This window comes from Zootoca vivipara, chromosome 7, assembly GCF_965207765.1.
Source record: "Zootoca vivipara chromosome 7, rZooViv2.hap1.1, whole genome shotgun sequence".
NCBI lineage: Eukaryota > Metazoa > Chordata > Lepidosauria > Squamata > Lacertidae > Zootoca > Zootoca vivipara.
Window position 1 is genome coordinate 52,422,651 of NC_142590.1, and position 14,332 is coordinate 52,436,982.

The following is a 14,332-nucleotide window of genomic DNA, read 5'->3' on the forward strand; positions in this document are numbered from 1 at the left end:
GTATGAGTGACCTAGCAGCGAGGCCACTCTTTCACCAGGGTCTTTAAAACCAGAATCGGTAGTCTAACACAAGGGCTATTAGTAAAAACTGAACAACCCAAAACACGGAAAACTAAGAAAAATATGTACCCCTTATTATTTCCCCCTTGAAGTTTCCCTTCCTTTCTTATATATTTAACACATTAAAAGTGCGGAGAAATCACGATTTCAGGTATTAAAGAAAAAGGGCACAAAAAGTGACTTGAGAGAGGGGCCTCGCTTCCTTTTGCTCGCCTCGATTCAAAAAACCTTTCCTTCCCCTCTCCTACGCACTCCTCTCCCGCGGTTTCCTTTTCCATTCAGGACCTGTGGGCTTGGAAAAGAGCTGCACCTGCTTTAGATGGATTATGGTAGAACTGGAAGTAACTCTCTCTCTCTCTCTCTCTTTCCCCCCTCCCTTCCCTTCCCAGCTCTCAAGTCACATCTCCAGTACAGACACAACCCCTGTGATTAGAGGCTGATCTCCACATCTGAATGGGACAGAGAGAGGAGGGACCCGAGACATAGATTGACTCCCCCCTCCCCCCCGCCCGCCTTTGAGACTTCCATTGAGGAAAACGGAACACGAGAAAGGGGTGAAGGAAGAAGAAACAGGACCCCCCCCCCGATACAATAAGAGAAGAAAGCGGCAAAGCCTTTGGCAGGAGAAAAGTATGATCATGCCTGAACTGTGTTAGTGCTTTCTTCTCTCTCTCTGTCGGCTTGCTTCTCCCTCTTTCTTTCCCTCTCCCTCTCTCTCTCTCTCTCTGTCTCTCTCTCTTTGTCTCCGAGGTGTTTAACTTTGGGGGACCTCGGGCTGCCTGGGAGCTGGAGGCATTTCGGCTCCGCAAGGGACGAAGCTGGACGAGGCGGCGGCAACAGCGGCAGCAGCAGCAAAGAGGCAGCCACATGCTCCAAGTGGGGGGTGTTAAAAGTTGAGACCCGATTCCAGGCGCTGTAGATCGAAACAGGTTGGTGGGATCTTTTAACAGTAGCAGCCGCAGCAGCAACAACAACAACCTTCCCCTCCCCCTCCTCTTAAACTTTCTAACGCTAGTTTAGTTTTTAATCCATACAGAGGACGTTTAGTAGTTCCTTCCTCTTTCTCTCTACACCCCCCCCCGCGCACTCTTCTGCTTTAAAGATATATACCTTGCATTGAATATTTGCTACCAGGAACGACTTAAAGTTGATAAACTGGCCGGTCTGTTGTGCCTGCCCCCCAGGTGTTTTGGAAAAAGCAGGTGTGTGAAGGAGACTGAGATTTATGCTTTGTTGATTCCCTCCCTTCTCCCTCACCCCCCTTCCCCGCATCCTTCCTTACTCTCTCTCTTTCTCCCTTTGAGATTGCAACCTCAAGGATGTTAGGGTGTGTATGTGAAAAATACACGTATATAGAAAAACCACTTGGCGAAGGCAGCCTCCGCTCAGTTTAATTGATCTGTGCCTTTTAGTAAAGGAGACGCATGAAAGTTCGGGGTACCCGGAAAACTGAGCGCTCAAGACAAAGAGAGGTGCTGGTGGAAATAACTTTTCAGCTGGGATTTACAGAGGGTGGCATGGAAACCAAAGGAATCGGATATGTGAGACTAGTTGGGGTGTTAGAAAGCTTTCCTCTTTGTTCATGGGGGGAGCTGTGAGGATGGGAGGCAGACTTTCTTGCTTCTAGGGAAAAATGAAGGAGCAGGCAGTGAGTGGATTTTTTTGTTGTTCCTCTGTTTTGTGAATGTGAAGAGGGGTGGGGAATAGATGTTGCAAAACCGCTTTGGGGTTTCTGCAGATCAATCAGTCCTGTAAGTGTGTCTTTGAATTACAATTTATTGTGATTGACAGGATGGATAGGTTCAAAGGCACTCACATTTATGGTCTTCTTGAGTACACATTTAGAGTGGGGGTGAGATCCTGAATTGGGATAGCAGAATTTCTTGTCTCCCCCATTCTGAAATAACTTTTTCCTGGCAAACAAGTTGGCAACGGATAGGAAAGTTTTTGTCTAGCGAAAAGATCTGCTCTCTGGCTTAGGTCTATTCTTTAGGGTAATAAAACTTTGAGGTGGTAGAGATGCTAGAATTATATTTCATAAATCCTGAATTCCCCTTATTTCTTACCGGTTTTTATATGGTGGCTGAAATTTAAATTTGCTTTATTCTAAATAAAAAAAACAACAACTTTTAATGGCTCCTTAAATTATTATTTCCTGCTGGGAAGGTAGCAATAAATACACTCTGATGTTAAAGTAGTTCACTTCATCATCTACATTCTTAAATGAGCTTGATCTTCCTTGTTTTATATATTTCTTAAATGCACAAAATGTATTTATTTTTGTCAGGTAGTGTTTTTGGCCCAATCAGTCTTTCAGTTTGTGTCTCCTCAGCTTCTTGTCGGTTTGTCTTCTACTCCCGCCTTTAAATGCCACCTCTGAATTAGAAATGTTTCTAATATCCCTTAGAGCAGCAAACTTGAACTAAAATTAGCAGAGAAATGATCGTATACATTGTTCACTATAATACAAGGTGATGCCATCCTAGTGCTCCCTATAAAGAGGGGGGGGGGAAACCTATATAAATTTTTATATAACCTATATAAACCTATATAAAAGTGGGAAATGGTGCAAATATATATAATTTAAATGTCATGGTGATTGAAACTTAAATGGGAAAATTTATATTCAGACTTAGGAGCTTAGAAGTAATGTTCTCTGTTTATCTGTATAGGTTTCTCCTAACAGAACTTTTTAAAAGCACAAATCTTTAAAAAAAACAACCTAAAACATCAACATTATTTTTTTTTAAATGAGCTCAAATAGATTGTGAGTTGGGACTTGGTCTCCTAGTAGGTGTATCATAGTTTTGTGAGCATTAGTCGGTCATTAAGAGAAAGGAAGCAAATTCATTATCAGCTTTTCTTGGACAGCTGAGAAGTTTCAAGTGAAATGTATTTTAAAACTTGTAGTTGACATGGGTCTATGAAGATAATGCTCCATTTCTAACATCGTTTTCATCACCATTGACACACAGCAGAATAATTAATAAAGTTACGGATCTTAGTTCTTTTATAAATTTTCATAAGTGATAAAGTTCTGAATGCTACATAATGCAGATGAGTTCAAATATGGGGGGGGGGAGTGTTTAAAATGGTTTTATTTTGGCAGACCATTTTTTTGGTATGTGATCCGAAACAAAAACTCCCATTGAATTTGGTATTTTTAAAAATGAAATCATTTAATCATCTCTCAAGTTCAAAATAAACTTTGAATGGATGAGAATAGGTATACTAATTCATTAGAGACACTTAGACTCAAAAAGATCTTTTGAAGCGCAGTATTACAAGGAATGCATTTGACAAACTCATAGTGAGATTTGTCTCTTCTTAATTTAGCCCTAAGGAATTTAACTACAGATCCCATTCCAGGGTCCATTGCTGACTTCAGTCAAGTGCTCAGTCCGAAATACTGTTTCTTTGGAGACAAAAAATGTACTCCAGTTTTTAACAGTGGCTTATAACTTCAGTTTAATGCTTTCAGAAAAGCTGTGGGGTGTACAATAAAAGAGAATTATTACATTGTGTTAAAAGGTGGGTATAATCAACAACAGAAATAGTATAGTATTCTACAGATATATTACTACATGTTAAAACATTTACACAAGAAGGGGCTTGTGTTGCTCACAGGCCATTTTCTGTCAAATTGTCACTGTGTGTTACTTCCTTAGGCACTGGGCCCTGTGAGTTGTGTATGTTGCCTACAGTAGCATCCAGGATGCTAAACCATTTTCACACATATTTAACATTTCTTAATTTCTGTTAATTGCACTTTAAACTGAGAGCGTATATTGCAGGTGAATGATCCTTGTATAACATGATTTAAAATATTTAACCCCTTTCCCCTCTCAAGTTTTTTTTTAAAAAGTCACATTTGAACTAAGAAAGATGGTCAGAACCAGATTAATAATTTATTGTTCAAACCAGGTCTTGTGTGTGTGTGTGTGTCAGTTGGTTCTGATTCCAAATCCTTGTTCCTTTATTTTCTCCCCCTCAGAAATGGGAGCACATTGAAGTGGAGTAAATTCCTGAGCCCCTGTGCTTCCTGTATTTTGAATTGATTTTATATAAAGTTATTGGAAGTTTAAACAAATCTGCAAAACTTAATGCTCATGCGTATGTGCATAGATTGTTAACATTTAAATTTTGAGTGGGGAGAACATCTATTTAGTTCCAACTGATGCAAGTGATTAGTTATATATTTAAACTACAAACATAATGCAAAGGAAAAATGTTTCTCTAGTAAAGTGCTATCTCATATGATTAATTTGAGTATTTTGGCATGGAAATATATGATCAAAAACCTTCTCTCCCATCCATTTTTGAATTCTTCTTTAGCAAAGATTAAAAGGGGGGGGGGGAGTACTCCAGTCCCACAAGGCACTAAGTACTGGTGTTAGGCAAAAACCTTCTTGCAGAGTAAGATACATACAGTAGGCTGCCTTTTCACAGCTCCATTGTGTAATATTGTAAGGAAAGCTGGGTAAATAGGCATGGAATTTCTTTCTTCCCGGACTGATAACTTCCTAGACCATGAAGTCGTCAAGTTCATCTGATACTCTAATGTCACAGTTTAGGATTATAATAATAAAAGTTTTTTGTTTGCATGTAGGACTAAAGGATGTAATAATCGAGAAAATAATTTGGAGTCAATAGTTCATTCAGTTTACACTGCATATATTCTTATTATATTAACATTTTTGATTGCTCTTTTGCTTATTAAGAGTACAATCAATAATACCAAAAAATCTGGTGGATCTCTAATTCAGATTCTCTTTATAGAAAGGAGGGTTTCTTTAAGAAGAAAGGGGGGAAATCTATAAAACAAAGAGCAAATAAAATAACCACTTCAGGCGCTTTCTCTTTTTCTTTTCTAATAACCAAGCCGGGAACTATGTGCAGTCAGTTGTGAAGTTTTTGCCCAAAGAAGCCTAAGAGCTTTTCTTTTCTCATGGCAGAGGGGATGCTTTTGAATCTGATAATGTTTGTGTGTGTCTCGCTGTGGGGCTGAAATGGGGAAGGGAGGGGGTGATGGCTGAAATGTTTCTGTTGCATGTGAGGGGAGATCGAAGTTGGAGGAAGAAAAGATACTGTTGTGTTTTGCTTTTTAAAGTGACATACAGTGCAATCCTAGGCATGTTCACCCAGAAATAAATCTCACTAGGTTCAATGGGACTTACTTCCAAGTAACCATGGTTAGGACTGCTGTGAGAAAGTGTGTGCCTGTGTGAGAACTGGGGAGAGTCAGAATTCTGAACCCCCACCTTAAAACTAGAGGGGGAGAGATGGATCTCACAGAAAAGATGAGCATATATGTGTTCCCCTTCCCTTAGAATGTAAATTTTATAGCTTGGCACCATTTAGGAAAGAGCTTTCCACCTCCGCTTCGCACTTTCCAATCAGTGATTTTCCCTGAAAGTTGAAGCGGGGAGAGAAGTCATTTGTTCACCAAAGTCCTCCTTTACTGGTAGCAGGTGTTTGTTTCTAGAAAAGGCATTCACTAAAAAAAAAAGGTTAGGGGATAACATCATATATAGCTACTCATCTTTGCTCTGTGCTTCAGGAAGACAACATATTGTTACATTGGTTCTTGGCACTGAGATCCTGCAAGAAATTCGTTATCAGCCGTTACAATCAAACTCTGCTTGTGTATGGTTTGGCCTTCAGGGTAGAAATAGGCTCTCTTATTGCTTCCTTATGGAGGAACTTGCTTTTGCCTGCAAAAATATATTGTTTTATCCCAGTTGTCTTAAGAGAGGGCAATAAAAGATCTTTAACATGATTTAAAGACAACAACTTCAAAACAAGTCCCACTGATGCCTGTTTTGATTTAATTATTTTCAATTTGGCATTGTTGTGCTGTTGCATAGAACAGGATGCCACCTTTCAAACTTGGCTAATTCACTTGCCTCCAGGGCTGAGTGATTTCCTCCTTACACTGGGAGTAATTGCCACATGGCAGGTTAAAACACACCTTCAGAATTGTTGTTGATAGGAAAAGAGTGATGACTTAAATTATATGAGGGAAATCTGTACCTGGGAGGTGTGTGATAGGAGATATGATTAACAAAATAATAAATTTTCAAATTTTGAATGCAGTTTTACTATTATATAAACTTTGAAATTGGCATCCATGCCACTAACTTAGATTTTATTCACACCCATTTGTTGATTTGTTCTGTTAATTTTTCTGGCTCTGTATCAATTTCTCTATTAATTCATTGTGCTGCTTTGTCTCAGAAGCTCCTTCACTGGTCATAAACATTTTTTTTCTTGGTAGTCGAGAGGGAGGCTTTTGAAATGTTTGTTTTGTTTTTAAGTTAAAAACACTATTTTCACATTTGACTTTGTTCTTCTACCCACAGTGGAGTTTCAGTTCTAGTGTGTGCAGTTTGCACATGGAATTTAAAACAGTTTTTGTTTTCTTTGAAAAATCTGCTTGTCTTACGTGAAAAGGATTTTGAAGCAATACAAGGGGGAATGCAGTAGATAGAACATTTCCAGAATTCAGTTTCAATTTGTCTTATAATAGTGTATATATGTATGTGCACGTTTGAACTGATGGTTCAGTTGATTATTGAATTTCCATCTGTTAATATATTTTCCACAGAGATCCTGATTTTAGGAAAGGGTTAAAAAGCTGAACTAGGAAGAAGGATATATTAAAAAGTACAAGTGCACTTGCACATTTGTATACATAGGGTAATTTAAGCCAAGATCCATAGTGTGGGGATTCATTGGGAAAACCTGGACTCTCGTTTTGTTTTATAAAAACCCTGCTGTGTCTGGTGAACAGAGGTTGTCTGTATGGAGGACGGTTATTGAAAACTTTGCAATGTAAGTATCTCATCAGGACAAGATGTTAGTTAGCATTGTGAATCTGATTCTTTCAAATTCTCTATTGCACATCGTGCTCTACTGAGTTGGTCTTTATGGCAATATCAGCATTTGTTATCCACTAGCCTGCACATGTTACCCATCCTCCATGTCCTTGCAAAGAGACAGAATCTGATGAATTCACTGCCCGCTTACCTGAAACACTTTCATCCGTTTCAGGACTTTCAACAACAAATGGGTCAGTAGACGAGGATTTCGGCCACCCATTAACGGTTGTTGCGTATCCTGGCATTCTAGATGCGGTATTATGTTAACTGCATGCAAACTTCATAAAAGCACACTATAAAAATTCTTCGTATCGATAAAAAAACGCAAGCATTGAAAATGCTTGGATGGGAGAGAGAAGCAACTGTGTCCCCGTTTTGATATGCTGCTTTTCATTCTGCCCCAGTGGCAAAACTTTACCGCGTGGTGCCTTTGAACAGGCATTAGCATATAGGCACCAGCTAAACCAGAGTTGGAAACAAACCTATGGAAGTCACTGGCATGCAAATGTTTTAATTAGCCGACAGGGGTTGGCAGAGGAGGGACAGAGAGCTCTGCTCCTCCTGCAGCCTGCTGCATGTCTATACTGGGTGAGGAGGAGGCAGCTTCTGTCCTGCAGCAGCTTACTAGCTGGAGTGGACCATCCATCCTCTGTCAGTCCATTAGCTCACTTGCACGCAATTCCTTATTGTTTATGGCTACCAGGCAAGTGTGTAAATACAGGGGTAAACTAAACAGTCATACTTCGAAGTGGGGAGAGGCTTTTCCGCAAGGTTTGGCAAGCCGCTTTGAGGTTTTATTACAATCAAGCGGTATATAAATCTTGTTAAATAAATAAAAGTGATTCTCTGTGAGAAGCTTGACTTTGCTTCACAGAGGAAAATCCCTACAAATTCATAAGGGAAGAGAAGTTTGTATCTTTTTTGAAGAATGGGAGCGTTAGCCCATTTGTATATAGCAGCTGTATGCCAATGAACCTGGATAATTTAACATGAATACTATCCTGGCACTATTTTTCCTCAATCTATTTACCTTCCTGAATTTATGCTGGTTTGGTTTAGAAGAGAGCCCTGCTTGCCTATATAAGCACAAGAAGGGTGGAATAGCACTATCAGGTAAAGCATAAAGCATCCTGCATGAAGACAGTGAAATGACCAGTGTGCCTATGCAGTATTAGGCAATGGAGCATGTGTATAGTGTGTTCCTTGAGGGCAGCATTGGAGCTAACATGCTTCTGGATTTATCTGGCACTGTTTGATCCTGTCAAAAGGAAACTGTGTAATGACTCATACATGCAGGAGTGAACAAAGCAGTTTTGGGGAATATATCCCATCCCCGAAGAGGCAGTTTGTTCAGTTAAAAACCCGTCATTCCTCTTAAAAAAAATCTAGGAGTGGCCAGTGGCTTAAAACTGTTCTCCCATATCCCATGGCCCCATACAAAAAAACAAAACATGGGAGGCGTCAAAGAAGAGTGAATTAGTTGCTTATTTTCAGGCAATACTTAGGGTTTTCCTGTGGTCTATTTCCTACATGCACTTCTAGTTCACACATATTATAAGCTTTACAAATGACAACCCAGGTATATTCAAAGAAAACATAGTGATTGTTTTCTCATGATCTTAGGCAAAAGGCCGATATAAGTAGATGGTGTTGACCTGTGTTTTGAGACCTACACTTACAGACTATCTAGTTTACTTTTTGGATGTGCTGTGTCCATCCTGTGTTGCTTTGGGTGGGTCATTGCTTCAGTAACATCTAATTTCAATGACAGTTACCTCCGTTTTGGAATAGAATTACAGTGAAGTAGTTGGGTGTATTTCTTGGTGTTGGGCACCTTAGAAAAGCCTCTCTAAATAAGATACTTGGCCACATGAATAGGGTGAAAAAAGCTTGCTTGTGGTGTGTGTGTGAAGGATTGGAGGAGATGAAGAAAGCCTGTTTTTCTGCCAGCAGCAAAGACTCGCAAAGAAGTATATAATGGGAGAGGCAGTAGATCCAGTCAAATAGCAGGACTTCATCCATTGTAGTGAGGTAGGGAACAGCTGGCTTTTTAGATGAAGGGCAATACCATGCTAGTATAATGGAGCAAAGTGATATTTGAGGATCGTCAAACACTTCGTACCTTAATTTTCCTGGTGATACTCTATATGATCATTCTTTGTGTTTTTGTTATTCAACATTCATTAACTCCAAAATATTTACAAATGATTTACGGCATGTTTGTAACCTAGTTGGGAGTTTTTAATCTTGAACCCAGTGTGCTCTATTGGTTCTGTATAGAAAGCACTCCGTAGCATGACCTGAATTTGACCCGGCTCTGCCCATTTTTCTGCCCTGAAGATATTCTAGGGACTCTCAGAAATGGCTTCCCAGATGGATGAAGGTCTGGGTCACAGAGCTCTTCCGATTTACGTGTGAAAGGATGCTGCTGCCTTTTGGTTTAGGTCCTGATTTGCCAGATGTGGGATTAAAGGTGGAAATACAGTACTGAATATCAGATAATTGACATAACTGGACTGTTTGTGGCAAGTTGTTGTGCTGGAAACTGATTAGTACAGCCAGTCCCTGAACAGCCACAATAAACAGCCAGTTGGAATTGATGACTATCTCCTTCTAGCTCAGGCTGAAGCAGCATTATCTTTGCCTAGACAAGGCATTGGAAACAGTACTGTTAACATCTCTCCGCCTTCCTATTGATGTTTTGTCTGTTAGGAGGGTGTTTTTTTTGGTAGGGGGGCACTCATGTATGGTGTAACTAGGTTCTTACGGCTGACTTGCATGCCCACCAAACATTGTTTGTGTGCCCAGCTAGTTGACTGAGAAGCATTTCAAGAAGGCAAGAGAAAGTTCATAGAGGGGTGCCAAGGATATAATATAAACCTACATCCTCATCTTCCAATGAGCCTAACCGTCTAGAATAACTTGGTTCTTGGAGGTCCCCTTTCAGTATCGACCTTTTCCAATTCCAGAGAGTATGCTGATACCAAGTAGTTGATGCAGAGAGTTGGCATCCCTCTCTTCTCTGATTCATCTTGGTTCAACTATTGGATATACACAATGTTTTAGGCAAGCCCCAGCCTTTATTTTAGAAGATGTTGTGCCTTTGTTTCTTGCAACTGCCCGGCTTTTGTTTTGACAAGGTACCTTCTCCAAACATAGACTATGGCTACGGACTCTGGCAAGTTGCATTTGTTCATTAATGAATGGTGCCCTGGTTTTCTTCTTTTCTCTGCCTTAGTGTATTACTAGTGTGGGTGCATTAATCTGAAGTGGATGGCAGTTTATAATGCCAAGATACTTTCTTAGCAAGCAAAGTTTAGCAGTTTTCCCCCCCTCGCAGACTGGGTTTTTTCCCCCCAATAAGTAGAAGGGAGAGGCTGGCATAGCAGAATGGAAGAAGAGGAAGAAGAGGAAGAAGAAGAGTCTCTTATACTCCCCCCCCCTTCTAGTAGAAACCGTTTCCTACAAAATATATCAAAAGCAGTCACTTTTTTGAGATTTTATGTGTGTTTTAACTAGACCAAACTATGCAGTTGGGTGATGAAAGTATGTTAATATTACTTTTGCAGTAGACTCTTGAGGTGGAATTTGCAGGTGTGAAGGAAAGCAATTGTTCTGATTTAAAGGTTTAAACTTCACCCCTGACCTTTTCTTGTCCTATTTTTGCCTCGGATGTAAACACAACATTCATGTTGTTCATGGAAGGAGGCATTTTAATTTCGAGTGCCAAAAATCTTTGCACTGAGGTCGCTTTCTCTCCTATGCCCTATTCATTCAGTCAGATAAAGTGGCATTTCAATAATACAGCATAACAATCATGTTGAGGGTTTTCTTTTTGTTCATCTAACTTAAAATTTACCTTCATGTCGTGTAATTCTGAGAGTTACGTTTGGCATGGTTGGAAGGACAAAAACGATCATTTCTCTTCCTCTCTTCCCTTCCAGACAATTAGAAATTAAAACTTAATATTTTGGGTTTTTTAGATTTAATATTTTCATTTTTCATAATAAAGTTGTTGCACTATCTATATTTGGATGAAAGGTTTTAAATTTGTGATCAGGTTGTGTATTATTGATTTCTGTAGCACTTTTAAAATTTCTGTATTCTTGATCTTAATAACATACTCTTTGGCAGTTTGCTGTTATCCCCATTTTAGAGATGGGGAATTTATAATGGAGTACAGTTGGTTAACGTTGTCCAGCATTTTCTCTATTGGAAAAAAGCTACACATAATTCTTGCTATTTGCGGCCTTTTTTTAAAAAGAAAAAGAAAATAGAAACTATTTTTTTGCTCCATTCAGAGAAATGATCTACAAATGAGAGTCCTGCTTGTTTCACTTTGTATGCTTTCAGACTGCAGCTACTGTTTTTATTTTGCCATAGTATTTAAGTTTGAAGTCTAGTCTTAAAATTAAACATAGTGCGGAAATTAGTATCTCGCCTCCCACAGGATACTCAAATAGGATTTACTGGGCTATACTGTAAGGTTGAGCTTTTATTTTTCATTGGCAAAATCTTGACAAACGACACTGCCGACATGGGTTGCCATATGTAAAGATTATCCCAGACATTTCAGTGATTTCTGCCCAGACACTGTTTCTGACAGCTGATTGCCGGCTATGTCCGGGAAATTCCGGATGTATGGCAACCATACTATACCGAATATTTTCAGAGGAGTAAGAGAGGAGGCTGGTGTATGTGCAAAATATGTATCTGGTGTGTTCTTTAGTAGAAATGCCCTATAGTGTGTCTTCTACCATGTAGCTTGCTCAGGGTAGAGCAACTTACTTGATCACTGAAAAGGGCAACTACCAGTAAAAGAAATAACACCATTCTTGTGGAGTCTATGATTGGCATGTATTGGTGGTAATGCAGCCACCTAGTGTTGGTTTGGAATTCAGAGCAGCACTGGGCCAAGCGTGGTAAATATGGCACTTGGTGAGGGAAGTTCTAGATCAACTCTCCTGCTGCTTTAGTCTCCCCCCAGCAAGAGACAATAATGCAATCTCTTGTCTGTTCTGAAAGGACTTTCTCAAGGGAAGGCAGTAGGGGTTGATTGCTATTAGACGATCGATTCTAAGGGAATAGGGCCAGAATGAAATTTAACTAACGAAAAGCATTTTTGAACAGGCATGTGTTGCACTAGGATGGGAACTTCAGATAAAAACTCGCTGTTATGCACATTGAATTCTGAGTTATGCAAAATGTCCAGAGTTAAAGACTGTTTGTCTGTCTGTCCGTCTGTTTCTCTCTCTCTCTCTCTGTGTGTGTGTGTGTGTGAGAGAGAGAGAGTTTTTGACTTTCTGTGGCCATCTGGAATAAAGGGAGACATACTCAATGTTTTGATAACTGATGTATTTCCTTGTACTATGAAACCAGTACGAGCGCATCTGACCTTTTTGCAAAGAGGGCAAAAAGAAAAACTCCATCATGACTATTCTTACTATTTGACTATCATTTTTCTTAATAATGTAATATTTATTGAAATAAAAAGTTTCCATGCTCTGGTGTCAGCAGAAAATGTTGAATTTCTATGCTGTTTTCACAGTGCAGAGTAAAGGTGGACCCAAGTCCAATGTGAATTTTTAAGTTTTGCTGCCTCAAACCTTGATGTAGTAGCCTTGCCCTGACTTGGAATATCCAGGTGCTCCTTCTCTCCCCTGGCCCATGCCAGACATGGAGAAAGTTCTGTTCCAAAGTTTGATACATAATTGCATAAAATCAAATGTCTGCTTTTGCTTGCTGATGTGCTGTAGGGCTGTGTATTTTCTTTAAAGGTACATATTCAAGTGCTTTCAAAATATATTGTTTGAAGTACAGTGCACTAAAATAAACTGAAGAAAGGAATTGTTTGAATAACCTCTGCCGGATTCTGTAGTTCTTGGTTACGGCATATAAATGGTTGGTGGTATAGGCTTTGCCCCAGAAACTGGTGATGGGTTCCTTGTGGTGCTAGTTCTTTCTTGGAGTGGCATGTTAACACATTATTTGTGACACATTATAAAGTAAGTATAGCACTGTCTAGGTCTGTTAAAGGTGGCATGGCAGCATGATGTCTCTGTGCGTGTGACATTTTACCTAGCCTGTGTGTGTGTGTGTGTCTGGAAGGGAATCTAATAGTTCCTGAGAAATCGCGATATTTTTAGACCCTATTTTTCACAATCACTGGAATTGTGTGGGAAATCCTTTCCTGGGCTGTACCACTTCAGATTGCAGGTGGTTAATTTTCTCCATGGCATCAGGAGAAACACCCTTTAGAGCAGATTAAAACTCTTTATCCTGGTGTACTGAGCCCCCCCCCAGCCTGTTGGAAGCATTCAGATGCAACCCCATTTGCACCCTGAAATGGTACACCCTAAGGCAGGCATCCCCAAACTGTGGCCCTCCAGATGTTTTGGCCTACAACTCCCATGATCCCTAGCTAACAGGACCAGTGGTCGGGGAAGATGGGAATTGTAGTCCAAAACATCTGCCCTAAGACAACCTCAACTATGTAATTTCATTTATTATGTAAACTGGGCCAAAACTTTTGTACTGTACTCTCCCCTGGCTCAAGTTCAACGGTTGAGTGTGACAGTTTCTAATGAGGTTCAGCTTGCATTATACTACATATGGACCTGATAAAGTGGTAACCCAGGAATAAGGATCGGTGAAATGAGAGAGAAGCTTTTTAAAAAACCCATCTCTTCCTTGAAAGGGTTTTGTCATCCTGGTAATTTTGGTTAATCTGAAGTAGGAAAATCCCTCACCTTCCAGTGTTCTTAAATCTTTACTGTACAGTCGTACCTCGGGTTACGACCACCTCGGTTTGCGAACAGTTCGGGTTACGAACTGCGCAAACCCGGAAGTGTTTTCGCCGCGCGCGCGCGTGCATAAGCCGCGCGCACACGATCGCGCGCTTTGCGCATGCGCAAAGCGCGAAAATCGCGAAAATCGCGCTTTGCGCATGCGCAAAATGGCGGCGCCCATAGCGCTCGGTTTGCGAACTATTCGGGTTACGAACTGCGATCCGGAACGGATCGCGTTCGTAACCCGAGGTATTACTGTATATGCCTCCACTCAGTGATGTATCCAATTTGAGGCTATTTAGTGCTGGAGCACTTGTCCTGTCATCTAGGGATGAATGAATAGTTTCCTTGGATATTAAGATCTTGGACAAGACTAGAATGGCACTCAGGGTGATTTCTGATGCTTGGTCTCCAGGTTGCCTTTGTTGAACCTCTTTCTCCATGGATACTCTATAGACTAGGCATCCCCAAACTGCGGCCCTCCAGATGTTTTGGCCTACAACTCCCAAGATCCCTAGCTAACAGGACCAGTGGTTGGGGAAGATGGGAATTGTAGTCCAAAACATCTGGAGGGCCGAAGTTTGGGGATGCCTGCTATAGACC

General features: G+C 40.3%; 1 protein-coding gene across 3 annotated transcripts in view; it reads left to right on the forward strand.

Moving 5' to 3' along the window:
• The first annotated feature begins 372 nt into the window (after window positions 1-372).
• Window positions 373-14,332, forward strand: part of FOXP4 (forkhead box P4) — a 149,894-nt gene continuing 135,934 nt past the window's right edge. The window contains exon 1 of one of the 3 annotated variants that reach the window (XM_035123076.3): window positions 373-989. The gene's annotated coding sequence lies outside the window, so the exon portion shown is untranslated. The remainder of the gene's footprint in view (window positions 990-14,332) is intronic. The other 2 variants (XM_035123078.3, XM_035123080.3) reach the window with 2 other exon arrangements.